General features: G+C 50.9%; 1 long non-coding RNA gene across 1 annotated transcript; it reads right to left on the bottom strand.

The window, feature by feature from the left end:
- Positions 1-3,498: 3,498 nt before the first annotated feature.
- LOC140658654 (uncharacterized) lies at positions 3,499-10,448 on the bottom strand. The gene is made up of 4 exons (XR_012044803.1): positions 10,395-10,448; positions 8,574-8,738; positions 6,103-6,177; positions 3,499-4,351 (listed from the first exon to the last, which is right to left on the bottom strand). It is a non-coding gene; the product is annotated as an uncharacterized lncRNA (long non-coding RNA).
- Positions 10,449-14,193: the final 3,745 nt, after the last annotated feature.

The following is a 14,193-nucleotide window of genomic DNA, read 5'->3' as shown; positions in this document are numbered from 1 at the left end:
CAGAGCATATGGCATGAGAACTCGCTCTGGACATTTATAAATGAATATATGATCTACTTGAATCATATTTTCAAGTAACCTTCAATATTCTGTTACTTGAACAGCACACAAGAATGGGTTTACATGAGAAATTGCTGAGAGCAACGTCTTATCCTTTGCCTCAGAAATGAAAAGATTTGAAATTAATTTTTCTCCCATTTGGTGAGTTTGTTGCCAAGAACCACTGAGTCCTCAGGGTGCCAGTGCCATCGTTTGCTCTCGTCATCACATTCTTGCTTTAGCAAACTCTTACTGGTAGAGCGGGTGAGCTGGCTACTGCTTTGCCATGTGGCTCCTACCTGCCATGTTTAATTTAACCCAAGGAGGTTTTGTCCTTCGTGCAGCTTTGCATCGGGGATACTGGCTGCTTCCCACTGAAGCCAGCTGCGTCACTGTGTACACAGAGTCACCTTACTTAGCCAGAATTACCCTTGCTAAGAGAGCGCAAGATGTATAAAGTCTTATCTTCTCCTCTTCAGTGCAAAGAGCAAGACCTGAACTTAGTAACATCTAGCACTGGGAGCTGCTGTTGTGCAAGGCACTGCACAAACACCTACAAAAGCCAGTCCTGGCTCAGAGCACACTGCATGTGAGCGAAGGAAAAGCAGATGAGGTGGGTGGGCAAGAAGTGCAAAGAAAGCAAGATAATGCTGGATACCACAATGAGCTGCCAACCTTTGCTAAAAATTCCTTTTGCATCAAAGGAGGTGAGCAAGAAAACGCTGAAGGTTGATAAGGTGGCTTTTTGGGTTGCTTTTTTAGTGTTTACAGAAATCTGCAACACCTCATTTGGCTGCCACACCACCGCCTCTCTAATGGAGGTACCTGGTACTGTGAGCAGGGTAACATAACCTCAGTCTTAGCATGTGGGAGGGTTTCGGTCTGGATGAAATTAAAAGATTGGTGTAGAAGCGTGCGATTAACAAGCTTGTCTGGTGTCTACCTACTAAACCCAGCAGCCACGCAGCGGTGCAACGTGCTGCATGTGTTTACCTGCCACAGGGAACTGCCACCATCCAGCTTGTTTATTAAAAAAAAATCACACCAAAAAACTACTGTGGAAGCTCAAAGACTTTTCCTCCAGAGTGGTCATATAAGTTCCTGATGCAGCACTCATCACATTTAAAAAAATATACATCTTGCTTTATCCTATACAAACAGAAAAGCTTGCCCAAGCTGCTTTGCATGTGCTGCTGCCCCTTTGCATGGCTGCACGCCGCTTAACAGAGCTGCCCCTGGCAATGCAGCACCCGCGGCAGCGCCGTGCCATAAGGGTCTCCGGGTGACTGAAGTCAGACCAGGGATGCTCTGCAAGGGCTTCTGTTGCCTTTTTTTTTTTCCAAGTGATTTGTGCTCAAATGCAGTAGTGAAGTCAACCTGCAAGCATGTCGAAGGCAAACTTTTACATTTAAGGAAAAAAAAATGACAGGAGCTGTCCCAGCTTCTCGGACAGAAAAGCACAGCTGGATGTCTACCCCCTGGGCTTTCTGTATTAATAATTGGCAATATCCTGAAATATTTGGAGCAGAGCAGAGATACGCTCACAAGGTACGGGGAGCAGCAGAGGGGAGCTAACACCGCCCGGCAGGCACCGCGGCGCTTTGCTGCAGCAGATGCAAAGCCCCGAGCTGCACCCGCAGCCCTCGCTCCCGACACCCCTGCGCCCCAGCTACGGCACATCCATCGCCCCAGCCGGGGGCCAGGCACGCTCCCACGGCGCGGTGCTGCGTACCCACAGCACGGCCACCTCCACGGGCACATTTTTCTGTCTCCCCTGGGATTGTTTTTCCTATTGGCTTAATTTAGCCTCTAAATTTTAATCTTGCCTGCTGCTCCAAAAACTCTGCGGTGCTTCTACTCTCCCGTTACTGTCAAGTCGTTTTGATCCTGGCAGGAGACTGTAGCCCGAAAGCACAGTTTTAGCAGGAGCCTTCTGTTTGTGAATGAGGTGGAAATCTCTTTTTCTAGTGGAGTAAAATCAAACTGATCACAACAGAAAAGTCTAAAAAGAAGAAATAAACCTGGTTTTTTAACTCTTACGCTCCACCTGTAAATGCTAACAACAGAAAACTTTTCTAAAAAAATCTGATGTAAAATTAATAAAAGTATAGAAGTACAGAATTAATCACTTTACTGACCAATTTCCCTGTAAACCAAGTTATTCATCAAGTTGTTTTCCTGAGGGAAAGCAGTATTCTATACGGTGATTAAGGGCTTGACTTGTAGGAAGTGGGAATAAACTGCTTTACAGACACAAGCGAAAGAATACCAATGTCTGATTTGAAATGGGTTCGTTGTGTGTCCAAATATCGTGACTTCACCTTTTTGTGGGCAGAGGCTTTTAAAAGCTGCTCCTACCTGCTCAAAAAGCTGCTTAAAAGCTGCTCCGCGCAGACGCCTTTTGCACCTCCCCTATGCTAGAAACATTTGGGTGCCAGGGGGTCCCTTGTGCTGATCTCCTGGTGGTACCGACGCTCGCCGAGCAGACCAGGAGCCACGGTTAAGCTGTAAATCAGCAAGAGGATATTCCCCCGCCACTCCCCTGCCCCGCATCTATTGACCGTGATTTATTAATTCCTAAAAATAGTTGAAAAAAACAATGTTCTGTGATTCACGGCCACCAGCACTCATCAGGAGACCACCGGATCAGGGCTGTTAACGGTGCACCGTTAACAGGAGGACAGGCAACCTCCCTCCCACCACAGAGGATGGATGCTTGACCAGGAAGGCACCATCCCAGCCCTTCCCAGGAGGAACATCCTTGACCCCATGGTGGTCCCTGCATCTATCCCTTGCTCCCACCAGGGCTAGGAAGCTGCTACTTGTTGACACTAAGGGCAGAGGAAGGAAAAACTCTTTCACCTTGGTGCTGGGCTTGCTCTGGAGGAGCTCACTGCTGCAGTGATGGGTCTGTGGACAAACCCTCAGGTGCTCCAGGCCCACCAAACTCTTCCCACCATGGCCAAAGTGCTGCATGGGCGCTGAGCCCTGCCAGCGCCCCCCCCCCCCAACCCCGGGCTGTGCCTGACCTGGGTACCCCGGTGGTGGCTGGGGCAGCTGCATGGGTCTGGGGAAAGATGGTCCCTTTTGGCAGGGCTTCCCCAGGAGCACCCCTGCCACAACTATGGGACCCCTCCTCCTTCCCACCCCGTTGAAGCTCCAGTCCCCGCCAGCCCTCGCACCCCCGCACCATCCCCCAGACCCACTCCCCAGCTGCCGGAGGGGCAAGCACCCAGGGACCAGCACTGCCCCTTGTCCCCCACTGCCCCTGTGCACCCCCAGGCCCTCCCTCCCCACAGGAGATGCTGGGGAAGGGCTCAGCCCCATCACCCGGCCGAGGCCCCTGTGCCGTGGCAGTGCCCTCTGCCCGCTCCAGCCCAGGGCTGGGGCATCAGGTACCCACCAGCACAGGGGTGTCAGGGTACAGCCCCCCCCCCCATTAACGACACCAAGCCCTCGTTCGTTGCTGCCTCCGCAGTGGTTTATTGGTGTGGGAGCTGAGAGCCCCCAGCCGCAGCGTGGAAGGCACCGTGGGGGTGCCGAGGAGGCACCCTGAGAGCCAGAGCCCCGGCTCCTGTGGCAGAGACCCATTTCCAGCCTCACTAAAGCAGCAATGCAATACTGGAGAGCAACAGGCAATCCCAAACTCCAGTATTTACGTGCTGCTAGAGCACTGCTGACAGCTCTCCGTCCTAGTGCCTCTCCACAGCCTCCAGACCCCCCCCCCAGCGCAGGACAACAGAGTACCTTGGCCAAGCCTTTGCCAGGGAAAGGACCGAAGAGCAAGAGGTGAGGGGCAAGGCACCAGCTGAAGGCAGGGTGCTCAAGCCATGTTTGGGAGAACAAAAAGGAGCTACAAGTCCTTCCTGCCTGCAGGGCCAGCCCCGCTGAGACACACACACACACAAACTCAGGGAATATATTTGTAGCTGCAAAGAATGTGCACCGATACAAGCACCAAGAGAACTTATCTACACATACCTGTTCAACTGAACTAAAGAGATACATGGGAATGTGTTAGCTTCCACATCTATGATAACCAGAAGCTCACTTTCTTGTCTTATCCTTGAGGTAATGAGGCAGCCCAGAATGGTCTGTATCTCCTTGTCCCTACAAACCATGATGTGCTGCTACATCTCCTCAAAGCCCACTGAATGTTGACATTCCAAATGGTATTTTGAATATATATATATTTTTTTAAACCATGATATAAGGTACTGAAGAACACTCTACAGTGAAGACATTTAACGTGCATGCATTACCACCATGGGACATTTTTTTTTCTTCACGGGTGCTATCAGAAAGTCTGTAACTATAAGAGAACAAGCAGTTACACAGTGCAAACAAACCAGTTTCAGAAACAAAATCAGAAATTAACTGTTCCCCCCCACCCCCAAAGCATACTTAATATTTGGGTCCCAGCAGATCTACACTTTCAGATCTAGCAGATCTGCTGCTTTTGCTACTGTAAAGAGCCTGCAGACCTTCCTGGCCCTTCCAAATGGTCTGTGGGGAAATGTTACCTTGTACTTTCCTCTTAGGGGCTGCTGAACATCAAGGATTTTCCAGGAGTTGCAATCTTAATATTTCAGATAAATAAATCCAGATTCCAACAGTTCAAACCTGTTAAGTTTTCCTTAAAATATTTTTATTCAGCTCGTTTTGACTTTTGTGAAAACTAAAATAAACCCCTTATTTTTTGAAAGACTAGATTACATTCATTTACTATTTGAATGGAAAAACCTTATGTGACCAGAAATTAAAGATACCTTGGAACTTCATCACCTCCCGTGCCTGTACCAGCAAAGAAAATACCAGCGCAGGGCAGAAAGGAGGCTGCAGCTCTGAAGCACGCAGCTGCCAGAGGCACTTACACGCCAGCCTGCCAGGGCTGCCCAGGAGCCCTGCAGATAGCCTGACATTTTCTGTGTTTCCTTTTGACTTTTTTTATTCCAGTTATGTGACAACTTCCTTCAATTCATTTTCTTAAAAAGCAGCATCACAAAAAACCCTGAACAATGTCAGAAATGACGGCATTAGTTCAAATGCTGGTGCCGTCCCCTTGCGCTAAGCACGCCACTTAGCCGAGTTCCAGTTTGTCCTCCTCCTAGTCCCTGCCTGTTTAGCAAACTTAAAAATAGGAATTTCAAAAGCTCTCGTGACCCGTGCCAAATTATTGCAAATTTTAAATCAAATATTTGCCAACAAAAAAAGCAGTTATTTTTTCACCACTTCAGTGTCCTCAATACCGATAGCACCCGGTCCAACTAACGAGGGACTGCTACTTACTGCAAAGCCAACAAGTACCCAGAAAGTTAAACCTGTACAAGCTAAAACAAAACAACCCCCCATGTAATTTTACTGTTAATTATTTCTGTAACAATGTTTTACTTGACTGTACCTGTGTAGTCTTATTTCTTTCATCTCTTCAAGCGACTCAAAAAAAAAAAGGCAACAGCAAACAAGCTCAGCTCTAGAATCCATTTTGATTGTGTTTGAGGTTCACCTTTTGATTAATGTTTTTATATATATATATACACATATATATATATATGTGTGTGTATATATATATATATAAACCAGTCTTTAGCCTAGTTCGACAAGGGGGGCAAGAGCTCTCTTCAGCAAGGAGGACTTTCCAAAGCAAGGGCTCAATAAACCTCCACCAGCCTATTCTCTAGCACAGAGAGAAAAGTGAAATTTCACACTGAGTATTGGACAAGTGGAAATTTGAGATAGGCAGTGAAATACATAGGAGAAAATACGCATGTTTATGACATCACAGCATAAATATTTTAAGCAACAGAAAGCTGTGTTTGAATCATCCCATCTCACACTTTAACTTCTTTCAAACTTAGTTTGTGCTTTGGATTCTCAACGTTAAATCAGAAAGATGGCAGCTGAACAGGACGATTTCAGTTTATCTCAACCTCTCTGAGGTGTTACCTGCAGCGCCCAAGAAGGGGTACGCATTTCAGAGGAACCTGCATTTATCCAGAGGGATGCAGATGCTGCAGGTATTTCGGAGCAGGTCGGACACGCAATCTTACCTTCCCAACTCACCTCTGAATGCAGGTGCATCGGCTCCTTCTGCATTGACTCTCCCTGGACACAAGGCAATCGCTGTTTCAATGGGAACTGGAAAGCAACACACAGAAGGGTTTACGAGGCGCTCGCAGAGGCACTGCTGTGCTTCAGCAGGGGGGATGGGGGCTGTCGGGCAGCCTCGGAGTGGTCCCCTCCCCAGGCACGCACAGACCACAGAGGCTTGGATGGGTGCAAGTATTTTTAAAATTAGGGACAAAAAAAATAAAAAAAAAAAATCAAGTTTTCACCTCCAGATAGGGCAGACTACGAAGCAGCGCTTAAAGAGCGATCACATCCCTCCTCTCCCCATTCCTGCAGCCGGGGCTGCTGGCACCATTGCCGCCAGGAGCATGACTCTGGGCAGTGGCACCCAAGGCGCAGTGGTAACCCCGAATCACAACCCAGGCGCTGTACAGCGAGGAGGGATGACACGGCTCCTGCCAGCCAAAACCAGCGACAGCTCCAAGGTCAAGCAGGAAAGCCACCGCACACAACCACGGCCGGCAGCAAGCCCACCTCCCTGCCCCGAAGGGGTTAAAACAGCAGCGGCAAGAGCAGCCTATTGGTCTTGGCAGACCAGAAGCAAAGGAAACATCTTATTTATGCTGATTTAGGTGATAAACCACCCTCAGGACAAGCAGGTAAGATGCAGAGAGGCTATTCGGGGTTTTTTTGGTGGCACCATCAGGCGCTCAGCCCCTTGCTGCCGGGGGAGGCAGCATCCCAGGAGCACCCCCAGCCTGTGAGCAGCACCCCACCACAGCTGGGAACTGAGGTCCCCGCTGTGCCGATAGCCCCAGGTATCAAGAGAACTGCCCCAAAACCTCCACCTCGATGCAAAGGCATCGCAACAGCTCTGCTGCTGCCACAAGCTCCACGCCCACGGTGTATACACCAGCTATTTCTAGAAATCGAGACTTCTACCTGTCATCTACGTAAGCCAGCCACCTACAGAGGTTTAATTAAATCCCCCAAATAACTGGGGAATTTGAACATGCAGAAATCCATTAATGTAGTTCACAAAACAATGCAACTTCTGCTTGCCAAAGTATATTGGACGATTAAGTAAAAAACACCCCCCCTGCCCCAAGCCCAAACACACACACAAAACCAAAAGAAATTCACCCTGAAATACAGGGTTCCCTTAAAACACAACCTAGTCCCTCCGCACTGACACTGTAACCAGGAAAGAAAAAAAAAAAGGGGGGAGAAAAAAAAAAAGAGAGTGCCATGGGAAAGGAAAGGAAATAAATATAGGAGCCCATGACAGGACAGATTTGCATTCAGAGCCTTCACTGACTCACACACTTCAGGGACAGGTAAGCTCAAAGACAAGTCAGTATTAAGCATTTCCTATATATATATATATATATAGCACAGGAAAAAAAAAAAACAACCAACTCTGCTATCGAACAGTTTTTCAGGAGACACGCACAAACAAATCCTGAAGTCATTGTTCTAATTTGAAAGAAGAATTAAAAAAAAAAAAAGGGTATTTACTATTTTACAAAAAGACTAAAATAAATCATCTCGTTACAGCTGAAGGTCCCAGACATTAATTAGTGAGACACAGTTACGGTAACAAAACGAAAATAAGGGGGCGAGTAGCACCACCGAAACACTTTCAGTGCCTGGGTCTGAAAAATCACACCACTTTCATTCCTGCCTCCCTTTGAACAATGAAATTCAAACAAAAGTCACGAATTAATATTTACAGATGTGACTAATCGCTGGAATCAGACCCGATGCTTGATCGACAACCACCAAATGTTCCAGCTATTACATTTCTGATACGACTTGCCTCGCAGGGCTGCTGAAGTCGAGCGAGGGCTGCGCGAACAGAAATGACTATTAAAGAGCACTAACAGTCCGACGTGGGAACAGCACGCAGCCAAGTTACTTTCATTTGTACAGGCATCTACAGCACATCTCCTTGGCGCGCACACGTCACGCCACAATCCCTGCTACGCGCGTTTTAGCCAGCTAAGACTTCTTCCTGGGTGGCACAAAATAAATGCATAAAATATATTTTCTCCCTGTTTGTACGTCAAAGCTATATGAGAGTGGATAATTTCTCATACAGTTTATTAAAAATAATTTTTTTCTCACTAATTTACCCAGAAAAAGGTCAGAGAAGCGGCATGTATTTCACATAAATAACAGCACATTACAGCTACATTTTAATTTTAGCACGGCGTACCTTTCGCGCGTTAAACCGCACGATGTTAACGTGCTCTTAGGTGGGGCAGGACACCCGAAACCAAACCGCAGCTACAAAGGGCAAATTCAAATGATGCAAAAAATTAATTCGTTAACTTTACTTGATTTGAAACTCAACCCCGCCATTGTTACTAGCGGGATCGACTGTATTTATCAAGACGGGGCTGTTAACACGAGGGAGAGCCACTGGTGCTCGCAAAGGCCTGCGGGATAAGACTTCAACTTACAGTACTCCAGAAAACCAGTAAAATCCACAGTAAAATTCCAGGATCCACAGTTTTTTCTCAACACTGCTGAGAAGAAAAGTATGATGCTTCTTGTTACTTCCATTTTTTTGCATTGTCATCTCATCCAGTTTTAAACAACAGGGGACAGATCTGGAAGCCCGACTCCTATAAAGTTTATTTGTTAAGAACAGGAAAAAAAAAAATTTTTTTTTTTTGGTCAGATGAACATTAATTCAAAACATAACAAGCGCACAGTAATTTTATTTTATTTTTTTATATTTGGGTCAGTTCGCCTGAAGCATTACTTAAAGCTTCCCTCTTATATTTCATAAATGTTTATTGCATTAGCAGTTCAGTTTTACTGCGTTTCCCACCAAAGTGGATTAACTAAATACAGACTTTCGCAGTTGATGGTGCGCAACGGAGTTCTTTGGCTTTCTTCAGAGCAGAAGATGATGAAACCTGGCAGATGGTCCCTCACCTACACACGTACACACGCGTACAACATACAAGCACAATTTATTTCTTTCTTTGGGGGGAGCAATTCATGTTTTAACCTTGGAAAACTCACTCTCTCAATGCCCAAAAATCGTCTTTATGTACCTGATGCACATGCGGGAAAAATATGGTGTTTAGGATAAATTAAAAAGGGAAAAACCCTCAGCGCGGCGCGCGTTGCTCCCATCACCGCAGCTCCCCGAGCGAGCAAAGCTGCGCTTGGAAGTCGGCCTTTGCCAGGATATTCAAATTTCCTGTACAAAGCAAGTAACCAGCACGGGGAAAGAAAAAAAAAAAAAGAGCAAGAGCTGGGTGCCAGCGGTTTTTTAAATATTTTAAATTATTTCGCCGAATTATTTTTTGGTTATACTCGCGATTTTTTTTTTTTTAATGTATAAAACTACTTTCTCACGTGCGCCCGCTTTGGCAGCGGCAGCCGGGGCGAGCGCGGGTGGCCGTGGGGGCGCGCAGGCCCGACGCCAGGACGAAGCGGGGCCCGGCAGCCGCCGAGCTCCCCGGTTTGTCTTTTAAAAAAGAGGGAAACGGGCAAAAAGGAAACCCAGCCCCGCGCCACACCTGCGGGGGGCGGGCGCGGCTGCCCGCGACGCAAGAAAAGAGAAAAAAAAAAAGTAATTATTAAAAAAGCCACCAGGAAAAGGCGCCGGGGGGTGGGGGGGGCGCGGCGGGGCGCCCCGCACCCACGTGGGAACCGTCCCCCCGCGCGGGTCGCGCGTGGCGCGGGGGAAGGCGCCGCGCGCCGCTCCCGCCCTAACGGTCCGGCGGCGGCAGCGGGGGGCCACCGCCCCGCCCGCCCCGCCCCCCGGGCCCGGCCGCTCCCGCTGTCACTGCCCGCTGCGTCACGGGCCGCCGCTCCGCCGCCGCCGCCCCCCGGGGCCCCCGCCCCCCCCCCCGCGGTGCCGCCTTTGTGCGGCCGGGGCGGCGCCGGGCGGGCGGGCGGGGGGCGCTGTTGGTGCCGCCGCTCTCCCTACCCGAAAAAGTTTTTTCCACGGCTTTCCTCCCTTCTTTCCCCCCAACTTTCTCCCGGGCCCGTGTCCCCCCGGGGAGCGGCGCGACCCGCCCACGGCGGCGCGGGGAGGCGGCGGGAGGGGCCCCGCCGTGCCCCCCGCCGGCGGGCAGCGCAGCGCAGCGCGCCCCGTCCCGCCGCCGCCGCCGCCCCCCCGTGCCGCCGCCGCCGCCGCCCCCCCGCCGAGCCGAGCCGAGCCGAGCCGAGCCGTCCCGCCCGCGGGGGAGGGAGGGCGGGGGGCGGCGGTCGGCCCCCCGCGGCGCCCCGGCCCCGCCGCCCTGCTCGCCCTCCCTCCTCACCTCCGAGTCCACTCGAAAATGGCGCCTAAACCGAAAAAACTTCGCAAATTTCATTGTAGGCGGTTGCAAGGGCTGCTGGGAGCGGGGGCGGCGGCAGCACCGCCCGCCGGGGCGGGACGGGGACGGGCACGGCCGCGGGGACGGGCACGGGGCGGGGCGGCCGCGCCGGGTCCGCGCGGGACGGGGCGGGGCGGGGCGGGACGGGACGGGACGGGACGATGCTCCTGCCGGGAGCCGGGCGGGCGCCTCCCGGTACCGGCCTCGGTGGGGCGGGCCGGCGGGGGCGGGAGATGAGCGTCCCCGTGGGCGTGTTCCCGCGTGGGTGTGGAGGCTGGCTGCCTTTCGGGCCGGCGTAGGGCAGCCCCGCGGGTCGCAGCGGGGCCGGGGAAGCGGGGCAGGTGGGTTCACCTGCCCCTGGCTCTGGTGCCGTGGCGGTGCGGTGAGCCAGGACTTCTGTACCTCCGCGGCAGCCAAAAGCTGCGTTTCTTTTTCCAAAAGAAAATCCTCCGTGGGGAAAAAAAACTAATAAATACATCACAAGAGCTGCACGGGATTGATGGGGAACCTCGGCTTTGCACTTCGTGCAAACAGGCTCGCTCCGCTGCCTCCTCCCTCCGCAGTTTACGGCCTCGTGTAAATCATTCAGAGGAGGAATGATGCTTTTTCAGTCTTGGGTAAAAGTCGGTTTCTTGTTATTTGGCGTGTGCTTCAGTCCACACACTGTACACGATATCAGACTGAGGTTTATAATTTTTTTTTTCCCCCGATTACTGTTCGCTCGAGTTCTCCACAAACACTGATTCGCAGCTTTCCTTTCCCCGACCCGCAGGCTCAGGACATGTTCCCCGCCGTGCTCCCGTGCGTGGCTGGCACAGCTCTATAACCTGCCCAGAGTCGCACAGGAGCGATGAGAGCTGGATTTGGGGGCCCGCGTCGCACGTCCTCGGCATGGGATGGCACCACGACACAGTGGTGGGGAAGACGGGTGGTTTGGAGACATGGCGTTCTGAAGATTTTTGAATCTAAAGAGTCAGAGCTTGGGAGGATGGTAATTCGTGCTGGTAGGAAGCCTGGCAAGCCGAGGCCTGGGGAAAAGTGATGCTGGGCAAAGCGGTTCCTTCCGAAGGGACAACCTGGGTCAGACACTTCCAGGTTTGTCACATCCGTCGTTAGGAATGGGCAAAGCTGTGAGGTCTCTTGTTGACTTGGTGGGTTCGTAATCTCCCTGTTGCAGTTCTTACTTCTACCCCCACCCCAAACAGCAAAAAAAACCCAAACCCTGTTGCTAAATAATTGCTCTGTTCTCACAGGTGAGCAGTGAAGCTCAATTAATTATGCTTTGTGAAGCGCTTCTGATCCTCTGATGGAAACATGTAAGGGCAAAACATTATTATTTTGCAACTTGCAAAGGCTGATAAGAGCAGTGAAAACGGAAAAGGTCTTACCACTGAAGGGTATTACAGCCCTGCGCTTTTTTCCACTCAAGGTCTTAGAAACTGGCTGATGGCTGCTGCTTTTCATTTAGAAGGGTTTTCCCCCCCTTTTGAAAGAAAGGCAATCACTACCAAGTATTCTGGAGGGACTTCATCTTTAAACAAATAATGTTTTTCTTGTTGGGTGTGCACTATTATTTTCTTAATTATTCCTGGATTTCTGCCTGTTCCACCAAGAGTTTTCTCAGATGGCAGAAACAATTGGTCCTTTTTTATTACGCTAATAGCAAAAAGTATCCCTAATAAAAAGACTCCGTACATCCCATAAACTCAAACAGGACACGTTTTGCCAACAATCACACCTCTTCATTGAGGCATCATATATGCTTCTTTTTTTTCTCTCTCTTTTTTTTCCGCATTACTACTATTGTTTACTACTCGGCCTCGCTGGCTGACTGCGTTTTGGTGTCAAAACGAAAGGAATCGAGTCATTTATTTAGCACCAAAGCCCTCCCACTCACCCTTAGCGTGTATGTCTCGATCTCAGCAGATGTGGCGGGGAACGAATGGGCGAAGAGATTCACCTACACCTCTCACATCTACTTGTGGGTGGCCTCTAATTAATTTGGCTTCGAGGCTCTGCTGCAAGGTAGATGGGTTAGAAAGTCTGGCCGGGAGTCATCTGTTTGAATCATACCTATTTTATGGAGAACTTCATTGTGTAGCTGTGTCTGACCCACACCCTTGCGAGAACTAATTAAAAAAAAAAAAAGCCCCACACTTATTGGAATGTCAAATATAAATGTCAGCGTTTCAAATGAAACGGTATCTTGGGAGGCTCCTGCACATTTAATCAGCCGGTTGCGCCATCTATATCGTGGACTCAAAAGCAGCAGTGAGAACCATGAAAGGCACTGGCTTAACATCAGCAAAAGTGTTTGCCAAGCTTGGATTATGTCACTGCTTTATGATCTTGCTTTGTAAAGGGAGAATACTCTTGGGGAGAAAGGACTCGGCATGCTGGATCTACAGCGAGAGCAAGGAATGAATGCTGCTCGCAGAAACCGGGGGGGAGGGCGAGGGATTGTGTTTGCTGGGGTATTTTTGCAGATGGATGCTTTATGGCCGCCTTCTTCGAGCAGAGATGCGCCCCGCAGATCACTCAGGCTGAAAGCAGAAAGCCCAAAATACCCCAGCGAAGCTGTTTGCTGCTTTCCCCCGCGCTGCCCTCCCACAGGCACACCTGCCGGGGCCCCTGTCTGGGCGCTGCCCCCCCGGCAGCCCGCTGGCTCTCCGCACATCGCCGTTTCGCTCCAGAGAAAGTGGCAAGCGGCGCCAAGGCCCGCTGGCTTTCCCTCGCCCGCGGGGTACAGCAGCCGGCCGGGTTGGGGCTTGTCAGATAGTGAAAACCTGGTGCCGTTGCAGAGGTGGCAGCTATGGAACCGGTTAAAAAAATAAACATCCCTGCACTGCACGTATTAAACATGGCCCACTGAAATGCTTCTGCTCCTCGCAGCGGGGACGAGCCGTGGCCACCCCTTCTGTGCTGCAGGTTCGTGGCAAAGGTAGGAAACTTTCTCTGAAGAGATCCCGTTTTGTTTGCCCAGTGCCAGCCCGAATGCCGGGCGCACCTTTGCTGTCTTTGCTGTCCACAAGTGGAAGGAGAATAAAGGGAAAAGCTTGGAGGTTACGTGCCCTTTGAGGAGTGCTGTTGGTGGGAGAGGGGACATTGGAGGGGACAAATGGCTCAAGAGAGACGTCTCTTCAGAAGTAGCCCCTGGGGTTTGAGAGCTGTGCTGCCCGCGCTGCACTTGCCTTCCTGTTGTAGCAAGAGCCTTGTGCGGACCCCGCTCCCCCGCCCCTGGCTCCCTGCCAGAGCATCCTGCCCAGCCGGGAAACTTTCCACGGCTACTGGGCTAATAAACTGCGGCTGCTTCTGGGCGAGTGTCTGGCCAGCCCCAAACCGCATCTCGGCACTGGGCATGGAAAAGGGGGTCCCTGTGTCTGCAGGGGCTGTGCGGGGCACAGGGAGCATGGGTGGGCAGCCCGGGGTGCCCGGGGCAGTGGTGGGGAGCAAGCGTGGGCGTCCACGGCCGCAGCACCTCATGGTTCCCCATGTGCGGAACAGGGAGCCATGCCTTTTCTTTATTGCGTTACCCCACGCGGCGAAGTAAACTGCCCATCTCGAGCTCTGGCTTCTGCACTAACCCTTCCTCCAGTCCCTTGCAACCAGACTGAAGGCTTGGGTTTGTTCTTGGTTTCTTTATGGGTCTCCTTCATCTGACCTTGTGCACTAGCCCTGGCATTTTGCAATTCCCCCCAGCTTTATGCATGGCGTGGCAGTCCCAGCCTCGGCTTTCTGGGCA

Source organism: Ciconia boyciana, chromosome 12 (assembly GCF_034638445.1).
Source record: "Ciconia boyciana chromosome 12, ASM3463844v1, whole genome shotgun sequence".
Classification (NCBI taxonomy): Eukaryota; Metazoa; Chordata; class Aves; order Ciconiiformes; family Ciconiidae; genus Ciconia; species Ciconia boyciana.
The sequence above is the reverse complement of the archived record's forward strand: the minus strand, read 5'-3'. Positions and strand labels throughout refer to the sequence as shown.